Here is an 18,433-nt window from a genome sequence, read left to right on the forward strand (position 1 = left end):
ACAGGTCCTTTCCATCTCAAAGTGTTGTAATTCTATGGCTTTGTTTAATACAATAAAATACAACAGAAGGAAAGGCTCCCAAGGCTGCCTTTGGAGGCAGCTATTGCAAGCTGTGTGCTGTGCCTCCTGGCATACACATGCACCCTGTGTATGCTCCTGGTCCAGCTTGGACAGCGTGGTGATACAAATGTCACGATGTAATTGCATTTATTTGATAATTTGGGCTTGAATTAAGCTGTTAAATTAAACCAAGGAACTGGTTACCCTGCAGGGTCCAAGGAGGCTGAGAATGCAGTATAGGGCAAAAGAGGGAATTGGTTGTTTAGACAGATACCAAGATTTATTGCTGTTTGTAAGAGCCCTGGATATCCTGCTGGGAGGGATGGCCAGCCCCCTGTGGGAGCACTGAAAATCAATTCTTGCCTTTCAGCATCCAAAATCAGTCATGCTGTGGAAGAGGGATTACTCCCAGTTCTTGTCTGTGTGGGTTTTCAGCTGATGCTGGCCGTTGCCAAAGACAGGAGAGAGACCTTGGTCCTGTTCAGGAAGTGATTCCTCAGCTAGGGCATCCCATTAAGACTCGCATGTGATTGTGAGTAAAAGCATCTGAGGGTGAAGACTTTGCCAAATGGCAGTGCCTGGATAGTTTATAATCAGGTAATGAAAAAGCCTGCATTTTGTCATCTTTGTTTCAACACTTGATTTCCTTGTCCACTTCCAGGTATCTCTTACTTCCATGCCACAGCTGTAAAACGTGCAGCTTGGGGGTTTCTTGAAATCTGCTTTCTGTGGCATTTTCTCTCCATTCAAACACTCTTTTAACACACAGCAGCAAAACAGAATAGCAGGAGCTGAAGTAAGACACCAAAGAAAACAAATTACCAAGAGGTATTGAAGCATTGCATACCTACAGCATTCCTGCAGCCTTTTCAGCTGAGCTCAGATATGGGATATTTGCATGCACAGGTACCATGTTTATGCATTTCAGTGTGCCTAAACACTTTTGGATGAGGGATGTAAAATCAAACTACGTTTTCTTCCTGCAGAAGTACCCTAAAGTTGTGGGGAGCTTTCACTGTGGGAGGGCTGGATCCCAGCTGTACTCCTCTCCCCTCCGGCAACCACACCAGAAGTGTGACTGAACACTTGAACTCCAGGTGCTAGAGTCAAGAACAAAGGCTGTAATTTTCTTCGCTTTGGAAGCAGAGCGGTGTTAAAGTTCCTACAAGATAAAGCAGCTAAAGACTTGTAAATTAGCTTGTGCTTGTATTCTTCTGTGGCAGAGAAGAACCTTATTGCGTAGTTTTCTTTGCTTAAGTGCACTTACATTCATGGCCAGTTTCATCAGGAAATGAAGAAAATATTATCTTGGGGGGAAGAAGGAAAACTGCTTGAGCACTTCTATTTTGGATTAGTCCTGATAAGTACGAAGTTATTATTAGAGATCAGAGCACTTGCTGCTAACGTGGCATAGCTGGTTTCCTGAAAGACTTTTCTTTTTTTTTTTTTCCTCTAAATATATAACTTAATTTGCACTTACAAATGGAAGGAGAAATGCAATTTAAATATAATTTCAGGTCTTGTTTTCAATTGGGAGGCAGTAACATGGCAAAAAAAAAAGTTCTAACTCAGGACCTTTTGAAAGATGGATCAGGATACCTGATATATTAACCTGCCTCAGGACAGATTACAGTTCTGTCTGGTTTAAAATGTAATTTAAATGAATTAACTTCCAGATCTTACAGCTGTGACATGCACCTGTCTGAGGCAGGGGCTTGATTTATATTATCTTTATGAAGATGTATCTGTGTGCATACTATTACGTGCCATCAATATGCATGGCTCCCAGAGCCACGACCTGACAGGTGACTCTGTTACTGTCACTTAACTGCTGACATGACTTGTGCTGCTGGCCCTGCCATTAAGCTGTTGTGATGTGACATGACTTGGCTCATAACACCACAGGTCTCCTGCTTCTGTTAATCTTGGGAGAGAAAGAGTCACAGGTAATTCCTCCTGGTCTTGCTGCATTTGTGGGGAAGGGCATCTCCCTGGGTTGCAATCACCCCTGCTCAGTGCAGCTGTGCACATGGGGATGTTACGAGTCAAGAAAGTTGTACATGCTCATGTGAGGTTGTTCTGACACCTTGGGGTTGTACAACCTGGAGAAAAGAAGGCTGAGAGAGGCATTATCACTCTCTGCAACTACCTGAAGGGAGGTTGGAGCAAGGAGAGGGCCAGCCTCTTCTCCTTGGTGTCAAGCGACAGGACTAGAGGAAATGGTTGCAAGCTGCACCAGGGAGGTTCAGGCTGGATGCTAGGAAATATTTCCTCACTGAAAAGGTTATCAAACATTGGAGTGGTGTGCCCAGGACAGTGGTGGAATCACCATCCCTGGATGTATTTAAGTGGTGTGTGGACCTGGTGCTTAAAGACATGTTTAGTGTTGACCCTTCAGTGCTGGGTCGAGGGGTTGAACTGGATGATATTTGAGGTCTCTTGCAATAAGATGTATTATGTGATCTAGGACTAGAAACATGAGTACAAAAAACAGAGGAATTCACCTGAACAAATGGAATTGCGCACAGTCATTCCTTGTCCTACCTGGAAATGAGGGTCTTGCTGTGAAGTCTGATAGCATGGGACCCCACTGGCCCTTCAACAGGCTATTATTTGGCCACACTTTGTGATTTGGTTACCTTTACATCTGGGGAGAAAAGCTTAGATTTGACTGATTAGTTATAATGACAATCATGGCTACAGGATGCTTTCTGCATGAATTTTTAATGTACACCCTTTTGTCTCCCAATCTGACACAGTTTATTCTTATTTTAAAATGTAAACGTATGGTAAAATGGTCACATACAAAATGTCTGAGAGACAAATCCAGAAACCCCATATTTGCACTTGTTGGTAATTATGCTCATTTACTTTGATTACATGCTTTGTTACAATAGCCTGTAGAGCAGACTGTGGCTGGATAGATGGGTTAAAGCAATTTATAGGATTTACCCTGTCTGTGAAGAGATGTTTTGATGGAATGAAAAAAAATCAGATTCAATTTTCCCTGATAAGGAAGAATGTTAATTTTCTCCTCTGCTTTATGAAAGTTCACCTGCACGTTACAAATGTTGTGGTTGTTGCCTGCCAATATGGCATTGGGGTGGGGGTGGGGAAACCTCTTCAAATATAATAGCAGTGAAGAATCTTTCAACACTATGTGGATGAAATGGAGCACCAGGCATTGATTTTACAGATGAGGAGGATGGCAGTTGTAATTTTGTGTGTGGGTGTAATCTGGCCCCTACCTCGTTTAAGCAGGCATCAGGTAGCTTTTTCTGCAAAAGTGTCTGAGTGGATGGATGCAGCCCAGAAATGGTGCTTCCATTTTGCTGCCTTTGCACAGTAACCACAAAACTGCACAGCAGCAGGATCAGGCCAAGGAATGATGCAATGTTTTCTCTCTCCATTGCAACTATGCTTTGTTAGCTGTGTTCTGAAACTCATGTTTAAGCAGAAATTGTTGTGTGCAATGCCACTCCTCTGGCACTGCTGCAGCATCAGGTATTTGAAGGGATGTAGCTAATCCAGTCAGTAAATGATGCCTATTGACTTCACTAAGAGATGATCAGATCATTTGTAGGTTATTAGCTGTTACTTCCTTGGAGGTTTCCACCTTTAGTGCCCTTTGTGAATATGAATTCATTGATTGTGGAACACTTCATGTGGCAAATTAAGTGATTTAATTACATAATTTGGTTTTGCCTTCTACATTACTACTCAATTTAGTTCAGTGATTGGATTAGAGCAGAACATGCCATCAACTGATGGGTCACAGCAGTGAAAGATCCAAGGGTACCATGAAAAATGTGATCTGTTGCTGCTCTCTGCAGCACAGTGGTTGAGGTTCTTGCCTTGTGTGCATTGGGTAGACCAAGTGTATCCAAATTTATTTAAATGGAGTAGCTGGGACCTACATGAGGATGGAAATACAGAATAGTTTCAGTGCTGGGATGCAACAGAGATTTAATCTAGCACCTTCCCTGCTTTGAGAAATGCAGAATGGTTTCAGTGCTGGGATGTAACAGAAATTTAACCTATCATCTTCCCTGCTTTGCAAAAACAAACAGTGCAGAAAGTCCACAGTGCCAGTTGACATCAGTGTTTCTCCTGTTTGCAGTGGATGTTTTAAGTCTTTCCTCTGATGGAACAAAAGCTTTGTCCTCAGATAAGCAATCCAAAGAAGAACTTTGGGGAAGAAATTTCTCTGCACAAGGTTTTTTCTTCCAATATACACTATGTAGAACTGGTGGAGGTTGTAGCCCAGCTTGAGCACCAGTGACTGACGGTGTTTCAGCCTGTATAGGTAAACTGTTTGTTTCAAGAGGTGTAAGAAATGTATTTGCTGAAACCCAGGCAGTCTGCCTGAGCTGTCTCTCCCAGCGACAGACGCACTGAGGGACTGCAAGGAAAAGTCACAGCAGTGACAGGTCGCACCAGAGAACTCATAGCGATCTGTTGTTTTCTCTTAGGGCCCTCTGCCACTTCTTTAACTAGGCAAAACACTTCATCTTCCAGTGTCTGACAGTCCTGGAGCAGAGAAAACGAGGTTTTCTATCTCAGTCCCAGTTCTAGGTCTGGTTTCTATTGCCATGGGCTGTGCCTGATGGGCTCAGGCAAAGAGCATCAGAGATGTATATCTATATAAGCTCTACCCCAAGACTGCTGGCTGCACTCTGTGGTGGCAGTGATGACATTCAGACAGGTTTCTCATTGCTGGGAAGCACCAGGAGATTGCTGCTTCTTCAGCAGAGGCTGGCGGAAAATATCACTTGACGTACTGAATGTAATCAGCTGATGGAGCCTGTTAAAGACTGGATTGAGATGAAAAGCTGTAATGCAGATGTGTCACATCGTGCTCGCGTTGTCACTCTTCCTTCCCATGATAAGGCAGATCCACAGCAATTACTTTTAAATGCAGTCTCTGTTACTGCAAAGAGGTAACTGGAAATATTTGCTCTTTTAGTTGCTTCATGCCAAGTGAGATTTCACTCAATTTGTCGTTAAAACCACTGTCCTCTTCTGAGGGAAGAGACTATATTTACATAAAAATGCTCTCTAGTAATTCTGTATTTTCTACAGGAGTAGGGGCTGGAATCATTTCCCTGTCTCATCAAGCTTTGTCCACAAAAAAATCTGTGCTGATGAGCCCACGGGACCGAAGGCAGATGTAAGGGAAAGGTGTACAAATCTGTTCAGTGCACTCACAGGGCTGCAGAAAGGCCAAAGGGATCACACACATAACCCCATCCCTTTGTCACTCCTGCACAGGCAGCATGGATCATCTGTTACCAAAAAAACCCCAAACCTCTAAAATCACCAAAACCCCTCCCTCTTCAAGTTTGCAAAGTTGTGCAGTATTTTTGATGTTCTGACAGAACATGATGTAGAAATGATGAGCTGCTGTCTAAGATGAGTCTGCTGGATCCCCGCTGCAATCCCCACTGCACGCAGCTATGATTTCCCTTTTACAAAGATCATACAAGTGGCTGAACTGGCAACCCTGCTCACAAATCATGAGGGATGGCTCTCCCAGATAATGAAAACTGGAGCATTTTTCCATAGAATGCTAGTGCTTTTACTCTTCATCATCTTATTTCCATCTCCATGACAGGCAGGAGAGTACAGCTCTAAAAACCAGAAAGCTGCCTGTCTCACCTCATCACAGAAACCTGGGAAGTGGATGTTAGGGGAAAAAGGTGGGGGGGGGAAAGCCACATGCCTTGAAGTTTGAAATTAATTGATCAGTGTTGCATTCCAGAGCCCAGGGCATTTGGTGCTGGCCACAGGACTAGTACCATCCCAGGGCTGGGCTGCAACAGACAAGACTTGCTTGAAACTTCTTTGTCCTGTCATTGTCCTAGAGAGGAAAATGTGCTCGTTTATCAAGGCTGTAGAAATGGAAAATACACACACTCACCTAGACCAGCATTAAGACCCCCCCTGTTTAGTCACTGATCCTCTTCAACCTTAAACTTCTGCTTGTCAAGGTATGAGCCTCCTCTGCCCTGGGGAGCAGCCTGGCTTTATTCCAGATGTGCAGCAGGTCTGTGGATGTGACTGTTCAGGTGCTGCTGCCAGGACAGTGTTAATACCTAGTTTAAACAGAAAAGAAAAAAATCTGTTCTGTGTTTGGAGATAAACCCTCCTGCAGATGCAGAGGATGGTGGCTGCCAGATGTGGGCTATGGACAGCAGCAGTGCTGGCTGGGCCAGCACTGGGAGCTCTGGAAATCTCCCTGTTAAAATGCTGATGGTGCCTGGAGCTGCTGCTTGGTGCAGTCAAGTATGTTCTGTGTTTCTTATTGTATTTAATATTAGACACTTTGTCTGGTCTCTTTGGCTCTTTGCTTTGTTTCTATTAATTATCTTTGATTTCCTTTTGCTTCCTTATCGGCTTTGATTTATTTCCCCCCCCCCCCCCTTGTAAAACTTCAGATCAGCTTTCTAAACAAAAAAAAAAAAAAAAAAACCAAACAAATTAAAAAAAAATTGAAGTGGAGATTTTTTCACCCTTGCTGACACTGTAACAATGAATATGGATCAGAATTTTCATTTCCTTTTTTACCACATCCTTTTGCTTGATAGAACAAGCTTGCCAGCCTCGTTTTACTTTGATGAATCTAATAAGGAAAAAGGACTTTCCAGCTCCATATTATTTTATGCCTTGTTTGTGACTTCAGCATCCCTTATACAGGTTTAAAAACAATTTATTTTTGTTGCCCTTGAGTCATTTTGGGAGAGCGCTCGTGTTTTTCCTGACATAAAAATGTCCTCCTATAGCTTGATGAATATTAAGTAGGTGTTTGAATGAAAATAAAATGATGCACTGTGACCTGACAGCTCCATTTATTGCAGCATGGCTGAGAGAGAACTAAAATGTCAGCGTGGTCTGGCTGTGGATGCAGGGCTGTGCTCCCAAATTACTTCATCAAGTGACCATTTTCACCAATGGACCTAGATGCTGCTGTGAAATCTCTTCTGCAGAGTATGTCCTGCTTTCCGAAGCAGTTCATTTGCTGCCCAGCTGAAAGCAGACCTAGGCTGCAAAAATATACAACTGGTTTCTGTGAGCTGGGGTGGTTTAGCCTGGAGAAGAGGAGGCTCAGGGGTGACCTCATTGCTGTCTACAACTACCTGAAGGGAGGTTGTAGCCAGGTGGGGGTTGGTCTCTTCTCCCAGGCAACCAGCAGCAGAACAAGGGGACACAGTCTCAAGCTGTGCCAGGGGAGGTCTAGGCTGGGTGTTAGGAGGAAGTTCTTCACAGAGAGAGTGATTGCCCATTGCAATGGGCTGCCCAGGGAGGTGGTGGAGTCACCGTCCCTGGAGATGTTCAGGAAAAGCCTGGATGAGGCACTTAGTTGCTTGGACAGGGCTGGGTGATAGGTTGGACTGGATGATCTTGGAGGTCTCTTCCAACTGGGTTGATTCTATGATTCCTCTGCCACTGCCAGAGTGGAGCAGTGCTCGACTAGGGTGGTTCCTCCAGCAGAAGTAAGGTGAAGAGTCTGGGTTAATCTATAAAGGTGCTGTGTCACTCTTAGTAAAACTGACAGTTATGCTGTTTTGAGATCCTGAGGGAAAAGGGATCAGGCCCTCGCTGTGGCTGCAGCCCCCAGAAATCACTCAGCTTCTCCATGTGAGTGGGGCAAGGGCTGAGCATCATGAGAGTTGGATTCCAGCAAGCACCACCTTAACTCAGGCAGTGGAATCAGTTCCTTTCTCATTCATGTACTCAGGAAGACTTAAACTTAAACCTAACTCTGACCATAACCATAATTGCTCTCCATCCTTCCTGTAGGAACCCTTCAGGTACTGGAAGGCAATTGTCTAGTGATAAGAGGGAATGGTTTGAAGCTGAGGGAGGGTAGGTTTAGACTGGATCTTAGGAAGAAGTTCTTCAGTCTGAGGGTGGTGAGACTCTGGAATTGGCTGCCTGGGGATGTTGTGAATGCGTCCTCCCCAGAGGTGTTCAAGGGTGGATTGGATGAGGCCTTGAGCAGCCAAGTCTTGCTGAGGGACATCCCTGCCAATGGTAGGGAGACTGGAGTAATGATGTCTAAGGTCCCTTCCAACCTAAGCCATTCTACAATCCTGTGAGAGAAGGAAAGAAAATCATACCAAGTGGTGTATTTGCCTGGCAAATGGCTTGCACCTCACACACACCTCTCCACCTGCTGAAAGGGAAAATTATGGTGGTGACTGGGAGACCCCAGTCAGGAGATGCAGACTTGCTCAAGGGATCTTTTCCTTCAGGGTGTTCAAACACTGTCTAAAGAAGGTCAGGGTCAGACACAAGTTCCTTATTTTGCTATTCATCAGGTTTATGGTCCAGGTTTGCGTACATTAGTGAGTAGGCTTTGCCCATTTGCCTCTTGCAAAGAAATAGGTGGGATGGAATTTCCAGGTCTTGGTAGCTGGAAGCAACAAGGCCAGAGTGACAGGGGAGAGCGCTGGGGGCCTGCAGGGCAGCTGGAAAGGGCTTTTATGCTTGGAGGGCATTCCAGCTGAATTCCAAGCAATCATCCAAGACTGAAAGTTGGAAGGATATGCCAAAGGACTTTGAGGTTACATGTAAAGAGGTAGGTAACCCTATCCCACTGTCCTGCTGCTTTCTGCTGCTGGTTGCTTCATCTACTGAGCAATACCTGAAATAACAGCAGGGCATGCGTTGTGTGCCTCTCCTGTCCCTGTTTGCTCTTCCACCTCATCATGTTGATTAGCTGAATCTGGCCATTTTCCCCCTTTGTGAGCAGGGGCAGCTCCTCCTCCCTACATACAGCACCAGCAGCTGCCCGCAAAACTTCTCTGCCTTTCCAGCCTGGCTTTGTTCCCACCATCTCTCACCCTTTATGCCTCCATCCAGTGCTAACTCTCTCTGCTCTCTCACCAGCTGGTGACACATGCAGGTAGTTTGGTCAGGTCTTTCTTTCCGTGGCTGTGCTGGGTTAATGGGACTTGATGAACTTAAGAGTGTCTTTTCCAACCCAAATGATTATGTGATTCTATGAAGGGCAGTCAGGGACAGACCCTAAGTGATGTTTGACCATCAGTCTGAGGTGATCTGCCTCAAGTGTCCATCAGACATCACCTGCACATCAGAGACAGAGTGCCCTGACTAGTAACAGCGTTTTAGGGGAGAAGAGGAGGAATAGCTGCTTTGTATCTTCCCCCAGGGATTTAGGGTTATTGAGTAAACAGCAGTGGAAAGAGCTCCTCAGGGGTCCCTCCAGTGACAAGGGTCCTCATCAGGTATAATAATCCCACCATTTTCCTGCCCTGCATTGTAGCAAATTGCCTTTTTGTTGGATCTAGCTAGGTTTGTGAGGGTTTCTGCACCATCCCTAGCATTGTAACCACAGTTTCCTTCTCTGTATAACGTTTTTGCTGAGTCAAAATTGCCTGGTGTGTTAAAACAAACCATCTCTGGAAACAACTGCTAGCATAAGTGCTGTTGATCACCTGTGAAACCTCTGCACATCTGCAGAATATCTGCACCCTTGGGTGCACAGATATGAACATAACTCTTCGAGTGCCACACCATTGTTTGAACTGCAGAGTCCACCTCTGAGAAGCCTTGGTGGTGAGATTTTACAGTCTTGTGTCCAGTCTTTGACTAGATGCAGAATCACAGTCAGTGTTACGTCCTGTTTACTCATTTTGAATATATTATTAAGTGTTTATTGGGACCAAAAGAGCATAATTAAATAGCATGCCAGCTGCAGGGGAGCTCTATATTGATGATGGCTTGTGGCACAGGAGGGGTGTGAATTTTATCAACGTTGTCATTTCCAATCCCCAGCATCATAAAGGACTTGGACGTTTTCTATTACAGTCTCAGATCTACCTTAACGTTGCTAAAGCAATCATAGTGTGGGAAACTAGGCATACACTGAAAAATAATTAAAAGCCTGGTGACAACTTGATAACACTGAATAATTATAGCGTTGGTAACGAATACTGAATTTTAATTTTCTCACTATGGCTGATATTAGTAATCAAGATCAAAAGCATCTTCACTGTTTTAGGAAAGCTCACTCACCTGTGTGTTATTTAAGAAGGGGAAGGGAAAAAATATGAAAACCATAGCTCTGGGTGAGGTCTGCTAAGAGCTCGGGAATCACACTAAATCCTGCAGACAGGACTGTGCCAGAGCCTGCTGCTCTGCTTCCCTCCAGCACTCTCTGAAGAACATTAAGCTGCAGGAGTTACCTTCAGCAGCCCCAGCAATGCATTTAGGATACACTCCTGAGGCAGTACGTGAGTGGAAGTGATCAGGGACACTAATTTTAAAGCAGAGGGCCACTGCACAGGGGCAAGCATGAGATCTGCAGTGTGGACAGGGGCTGTGCAAAGACGAGCCTGATGGCATGAGCCGTGGAGTGAGGCTAAGTTCAGAGAGAAGAGGTAGCCAGATTATGCTGGAGCTGCTTCATTTTCTTCTCTTTTCTTGGGATTTTTTTGAAATTTTTTTGACACGTGGAGTTTGCTGAGATGTTCAGTGCTGGTCTGTCGGTAACTCCTCACACATGCCTGGTGCTGTGGGTCACCTGGCTCAGCCATTGGACTATTTCTGGGGTAAGTAGTTAAAAATCTGGTTAGGGGAAGAGCAAATGAAATTTTATGGCCACGTGGGAGAGCAAGGACAGAAAGAGGAAGCCAGGGTCATCAGGGCCTGTTATCACCTCGTTGTCCATGAAGGACTTACATACCATAAGAATTACAGTCGCTGTAAGGATAACTTCAATAGCATCAGCACCTGAAAAGATATCAAGTACCTAAAGTTGCTCAGAGTTCACGCTGCATACTTTTACCTATGTAAGTCACTGGGGCTGCCTCCAAGGCACGTTGGGGCTGATCCTGAACCCTCTATTGACAAGAGTCACCCCAGTATTGTGGCAGAGGGTTGGCTCTGCTCTGTGCTGCATTATGGGGCATGACCCCAGCTGCCTCTGGCTGAGGTGCAGGACTTGGTGAGGAGCTCAGCAGAACTTGTTGATAGCTGGAGGGAATGGCAGGGGTGCAAAGAGCTACTAGAAGATCTTTTTAATTTTGCATATATTCAGGTAGAAGTACACAAAATCATTGAGGTGTTCCTGTGGCACACAGCTTACAAACAGTAAACTTCCAGCATTTTGCAAGGTGACAGAAGGCTGCCTGAGCTCAATCTTTGTAGTGAAATAATCTTATTTTTACTTGACTGCCCTGTATATCTCTCCACACACACATACACAATTCTAAAATTACTCTATTTGCTCCCTATGCTGGCAGTAGTCATTGCTGCATATTCTTTGTCTAATAAACCAACACAATAGCATTTTGACATAATTGCAAAGCCATAATTAAATGGCATTGAGGGCAATAACCTGTATCATGACTCCAAGGAGGTGAAGAGCTGAGGAGCAACCTAACTGTCCTTTTCCCATTGGCAGTGTGTGGTTTGAAGGCAGCACAGAGACTTGTATGAGCAATGCCTTTCCACAACAGCTCTTCTTCCCCTGCATGCATATCATGCCATTGCATTCATCTGTGTGCTTATTGATCAGCTTTATTGAGCTGGATTTGACAATGAGCACAGTGTGGCTGTCTCATACAAGACAGGGCACAGCTTAACATGCAGTGAAGAACATTTTGGCTTTGGTTGCATGTTTAGGACTTATCTCCTCCATTATCTCGTTCACTTCTGATCTCTTGTTGATTATCTTAATATGCTTTGTATCCCCCCTGACTCCTTGTTTGGAAAGCCTTTGAATCAGGTATTGGCTGTGCTGGTCAATTTTCATTTGGGACTCCAGTGAAAATCAAGCTGTAAATAACAAACAGAAACAGGAGGCTTTTCTGTAGTACTGATACACTAGAGGATGCTTGGGGAGAGACTACATTTAACCTTTAACCTGACACTCAGATGCTTTTCCAAAGACTAGGAGATCATGGGCTGTAATAAGGCACAGATACCTCAAAAAGCAGAGATTCTGTTCCGAGGAAATGATAATCTCAGTGAGCAAAAGGAAGAGCTGCTGGGAGGCAAGGGGGAAAAGAAAAAAGACTTTGCTGAGATCTTGCAGTAGACCAATAGCTCCTCTCCCATCTTCTCCAGCAAACCTGTGCCCACATTTAATGAATTTGTTACACATTCCTGCAAAAGTTGGGAGCAGGTGTTGATCATTTAGAGGGTAGAAGGGCTCTCCAGAGGGACCTTGACAGAATGGACAGATGGGCAGAGTCCAACAGGATGGCATTCAACCAGTCCAAGTGCTGCACTTTGGCTATAACAACCCCATGAAATTCTACAGGTTGGGGTTGGAGTGGCTGGAGCCAGGCAGAAAGGGACCTGGGGGTACTGGTTGACTGTAGGCTGAACATGAACCAGCAGTGTGCCCAGGTGGCCAAGAAGGCCAATGGCATCCTGGCCTGGATCAGGAATAGTGTGGCCAGCAGGAGCAGGGAAGTCATTCTGCCCTGTGCTCTGCTCTGGTTAGACCACACCTTGAGTGCTGTGTCCAGTTCTTGGCTCCTCAGTTTAAGAAGGATATTGAGGCACTTGAACATGTCCAGATAAGGGCAAGGAGGCTGGGGAGAGGTCTGGAGCACAGCCCTGTGAGGAGAGGCTGAGGGAGCTGGGGCTGTTTAGCCTGGAGAAGAGGAGGCTCAGGGGAGACCTTATTGGTCTCTACAACTACCTGAAGGGAGGTTGTAGCCAGGTGGGGATTGGTCTCTGCCCCCAGGCAACCAGCACCAGAACAAGAGGACACAGTCTCAAGCTGCGCCAAGGAACGTTTAGGCTGGAGGTGAGGAGAAAGTTCTTCACAGAAAGAGTAATTGGCCATGGAATGTGCTGCCCAGGGAGGTGGTGGAGTCACCGTCCCTGGAGGTATTCAAAAAAGGATTGGACGTGGCTCTTGGAGCCATGGTTTACTTAGTCATGAGATGCTGGGTGATAGGTTGGACTTGATCTCTGAGGTCTTTTCCCACCTTGTTGATTCTATGATTCTAATTTAAGCAGTCTCTCCTAGGAGCTGCTGCTGGAGCTGATGGGATGGGGAATGCACAGCTGCTGCAAGGGTGCAGGTGCTGTGTGAGGTGGTGCCTGCATCAGGGTGAAGATGTGCCCCAGCCCTGAGCATGTCACAGCAGGACAGGAACCTACAAGAGCACCCCACCACATTTCAGGGATACTTGCACAGGGCAGGGGGATCCAAATTGCAGCAGCAGTCTGGGGCTGTACATCCTGCACATTATCTGCTTTTGGTGCTCGGCTCATGTCACGATGTGAAGCCAGGGACAGGATGAAGGTGTATTCTCCAGGCAAGAGTTCTCACCAGGTTTGACTCTGCTGCCTCTGTAAGAGCCAAGCAGCATGAGAGCAGATTGTAAAGGGGCTGAGGGCCCTGTAACTCTATCAGTTTCGATCAATTTTTCAGTCGAGTTAGTAACACACCAGAGAGCGTGTTAACGTGCTTTATGGGGGTCTGCAAGTGCCTACCATGGCTAATCCATAAAGCTAAAATGGTTTCCTGGAAAACAGATATTTTGTTGCCACCATGAGGAGACTACTAAGCAGGTTGGGGTGGGGGTGGGGGGAAAGAAATAACAGAAAAATAGACAGAGGCTGCAGTACCTGCCTGAGCTGTTGGAAACAGCAGGAGCTGCAGGCAGTATCTGAGGCACTGTCTCACAGCAGCTGCCTGCGGTGTCTGACAGCCAGGGAGTTCAGGGGAATGGCCACTGCTGTGAACACTATGTCCTGCAGACTTTGCCCCGGCAGCCCTTCCAACCTCTCACCCGGGAAAAGCCATTGCATCTCTGTTTGTTTCTAACAAAATGTAACCATCAGGTTGTAGCAATTCATGGCGATGCAATTTAAAACAAAGCAATCCCCTCGCCCCTGGCACCCACTCCTTAAAAAACGTGGATTGGTAGGAACTGATGGCATTAGCTCTCTGTGCTTTAAGCATATAGAGCAAGACAGACATGTAACCACTTAAATACTTGAATGGGTCTCATAGCTTTCTGAATTCATCATTATAATGTGAGATTATTTTTTCCTTCAGGGCCTAACCATTTTTCTCAGGCTCCACATCTGAGCTGCTTACTCTGCCCAAGACTTTCTGACTCCCCCTCTCTCCCTTCTTGCCAGTCACTGAAAGTTTTTATGAAATCGCTTTTAAATGAACCAATTCTGGGACTTCTTTCAAAGTGTATTCTCTGTTTTGACCTATGGAGTTCATTTTGAGTACCCCACCATAGCCCAGAAGCTTCAATTTTACTGTTAAAAATTTGCTAGGAGAGGGTTTTTTTTTTTCACATTCACCTGACGCCAGGAGCTGGGAACTAGTAACACCAAATAGCTCAATATTTAAGGTAAAACAGTATGATTGGGTGCTCACTCCACAAGCCCAAGGTGGAGAGAGGTCTGAGCCAAAAAATCGATGCACAGCTGGAGCCCTCCTCACTCCTTACCCCCCTCCCCTGCCCTAGAGATCCTGCCTACACCACTGCCAAGCCAGTCAGTCTGATTTTGTCTCTCTTATTCATAGGAGAACTACAGATTTCAAAGGAGGAGGAAAAAAAAAACTTGCCCAGAGATTTGACTATCGAGCCTGAGGAAAATCTCCTGGCTTCTTTTCCCGCAGTAACTGCTCCAAAGTATGGCCATTTTCAGAGATTACCAGGTTGCTGAATACCCTTTTTTCGCCCACTGTGTTCAATCCAAAGTACTTTTCCTTTCCACAGCCTATAAAAGGAGACTAATCCGCAAACTGAAAGCCAAGTCCTCCATTCTCCCTTCTGCCAAGTCCTGATGCAGAGAATAATATTCTGCAAGGAGTAATTACATTGGAACTGTTGCCTTAGGCCTGATTCGTACAGGATGAAAAGTCAGCGAGTGATAAATTTCAAACTGACCTCTGTCAGCTCCTGAAAAGAAAGAGCAAAGACAACAACTCCCGTTAGCAGGGAAGGCCATCCCAAGCACAGAGAAAAGATCAGAAAGGTGTCCTTGCATCCCCATCTAGTGGCTTTCGGTAACATAAATGTGTACTCCCTTTCCTTGGGACGTTCTGTCCTCTCCCTCTTGGTGCAATCTGCTAAATGACAGATAAGCACGTGGCTAAACTGGCGTCGGAAGTGCTGGGCTCAGTCACAGTTGCTTGATTTGACGTATTTCTTTGGATTCAGTTCTTTGTAAATATTCTTCAGTCAGTTTTCAGTCTTTTCAGTTATTTCCTTCATCTCTGCTCGCCTAATGGCCAAAGCCCTTGCAGCAGCGGACGGCTGCTGGGCTCCAAAATGAACCAGCTGCCAGGCTCCAAAAGGAACAACCAGGATGTTTGCTGCCTGGTATAAATACCAGAGCTTGAGAATAGCTTGAGAACTTGCATGACCAGAAAGGAACTATTAATCCAACTTAAAAAAAAAAGAAAAAAAGAAAAGAAAAAGGATAATTTTGCTAAAGATATTCTTTTTAAGAACAGGACAAACCAAAAAGATTCACAGATCATTCAAAGCTTCTGTGAAAGGTATATACACCTCCACTGGACTTGTACCTACTCTTCCACTCTTTGCTTGCTCTGTTCATCCAGAAACACTGAAAATCCATCTGCTGGGCTGCATCCAAAGAAGTGTGACCAGCAAGTAGAGGGAGGTGATTCTCCCCCTCTACGCTGCTCTCGTGAGAGCCCTGCCTGGAGTATTGCTTCCAGTTCTGTGGCCCACAAGACAAGAAGGACATTGAACTGCTGGAGCAGGTCCAGGGGAGGCCACAAAGTTGATCACAGGACTGGAGCATCTCCCCTACGGGGACACATGGTGAGAGCTGGGGCTGCTCAGCCTGGGGAAGAGAAGGCTCCAGGGCACCTTACAGCAGCCTTCCAGTACCTGAAAGGGGCCTACAAGAAAACTGGGGAGGGACTTTTTACAAGGGCTTGTAGTGATAAGATGAGAGGCAATGGCTTTACGCTGGAAGAGGGGAGATTTAGACTGGATATTAAGAAGAAATTCTTTACGGGTAGAGTGGTGAGACACTGAGGTTCCCCAGGGAAGTTGTGGATTCCACCTCCCTGGAAATGTTCAAGGCCAGGCTGGACAGAGCCTTGACCAACCTGGGCTAGTGGAAGATGTTCCTGCCTGTGGGGGAAGGGGGTGGGGGAGGTGGAACTAGATGATCTTTAAGGTCCCTTCCAAGCCAAACTATTCTATAATTCTATGAAATGGCAAACTTGCCTTCTCATTTCTGTTGATGGCATAAGAAGAAACATTCTTGTTTTATAACAGACTTTTGCCAGGCAGAGTGGCTTCTCCTGAGGTACCTTGGCTGCTGTTACTGCTCAGGCCTCGTTTCTTTGGAGGTGATGCAATGTCATGCACGACATAATGGCTGGGCTCAGCCTTGTTTTAAGAGGAGATGAGTAAACAGAATTTCAATTCTGATCCTTCATTTCAGATGTAACTTAAATGTAATCAGTAGCATTAATAATTCAGTGCTACTGTTGTGTTTTTTACTCTCTGAGCTCTTCACAGCCCTTGTGGGAGTTCAGCATCCATGGTTCTCTGGTTCTGCCAGCAGGCTGCATCACCTTACAACATGCTATGGTTTATCCAACCTGCCCAGCTGTAACTCCTGCACCTGCACACTTACTTGGTCCCAGTTACAGGCTGGCTGGTGACCCCTACTGCAGCACAGGAGCATCAGTGTATCACACTAGCACCACTGAGAAATCTTAACATAAGGCAAAGCTCTAGCAGCACCAAGCTTCCCTGGATGTGCCCACTTATCTGCCTTAGCCCTGTGAGAGTCCCTTACCCCACCCTTAATCACAGAACCACAGAATGCTCTGGAACCTCTAAAGGTCAAATCCAACCCTCTTGCAGTGAGCAGGGAAATCTTTAACTAGATCAGGTTGCTCAGAATCCTGTATAACCTGACCTTGAATATTTCACCTTGACTGTTTCCAGGGATGGGGCATCTACTACCTCTCTGGAAAAACCTGTTCCAGTGTTTCACCACCTTTATAAAAATTTCTTCCTTCTACCCTGTCTAAATCTACCCATTTTCAGTTTAAAGCCATCACCCCTTTTCCTATCACAACAGACTCTGCTAAAAAGATTATCCCCATATTTCTTATAAGCCCCCTTAAAATACTAAAAGGCCACAATTAGGTATCCCCTGGAGCCTCCTCTTCTTCAGGCTGAACAACCCCCAACTCTCTCAGCCTGGCCTCACAGCAGAGATGTTTCAGCCCTTGGATGATGTTTGTGACCTCCTCTGGACTCACTCCATGTCCTTCTTGTGCTGAGGACTCTGGAGCTGGACAGAGAACTTCAGGTAGGGTACTTCTTTTTTCACCAGAAACTCCTTTTCCTTTTAGTCCCTCATGTCCCTCTAAACAGGCTTTTGAACCAGAAAATCTCATCAATGTCTATAAATATCTGAGGGGTGGGTGTCAAGTGGAGGTGGCCGATCTCTTTGCAGTGGTGCACAGTAATAAGACAAGGAACAGCAGGTGCAAGCTTGAACATAGAAGGCTTCACCTCAACATGAGGAGAAACTTCTTTACAGCGAGGGTGACGGAGCACTGGAACAGGCTGCCCAGGGGGGTTGTGGAGGCTCCTTCTCTGGAGGCTTTCAAAACCCACATGGATGCATTCCTGTGCGGACTACCCTGGGTGATCCTGCTTTGGCAGGACGGTTGGACCTGATGATCTCTGGAGGTCCCTGCCACCCTCTAATGTACAGTGATACTGTGAAAAACTTCTCAGTGACAAGTTTCCATGGTCTTACTATTGGCACAGCTGACTCTGAGCCAAGAACAAAACCTCTTTCACTGGCAGTTCTCCACATTTCCATATTGCAAACACCCTGATTTTGGAGCACTGTACCTGTCAGAAGTGTTTGATCCTGCTGATGCTGTGCTCTCAGCACACACTCTCAGCAGCAGTATGGGTACAGACAGGGAGAATTAAATTCTGAGCATATTTTTTTCCAGCTGAAGCCCCATGAGCTCCTCAGGAGTAAAAGGCACATTTTACCATACCTGCCTTTGCTTTCAGAGAGACTGTAGACCAAAAGCTGGTCTTCACCCTAAATCAAAGAGCCTTTTCTGAACGTGGTCAAGTTGCACTCTCTCTCTCAGCCCTTGCCTTAGCTCTATAATTACAGCTACATGAGATATAACCTCTAGTGAAATAGTTTGAAAAGACTGGTCTTAAAAGGTCTGGAAAAACTGCAACAGCAGGCAGGCTTTAATAAAAAGGCAGGAAGGGCTGTGTTAAGGAAAACAATTGATATGCAGACCTAGATATTTTGGGGGTTTTGAGAGGTTGAATCAAACCATGGCTGAAGCAGTTAGGCTCAGCAGCAGTGGATGCTGTTGCCC

Source organism: Indicator indicator, chromosome 5, assembly GCF_027791375.1.
Source record: "Indicator indicator isolate 239-I01 chromosome 5, UM_Iind_1.1, whole genome shotgun sequence".
NCBI lineage: Eukaryota > Metazoa > Chordata > Aves > Piciformes > Indicatoridae > Indicator > Indicator indicator.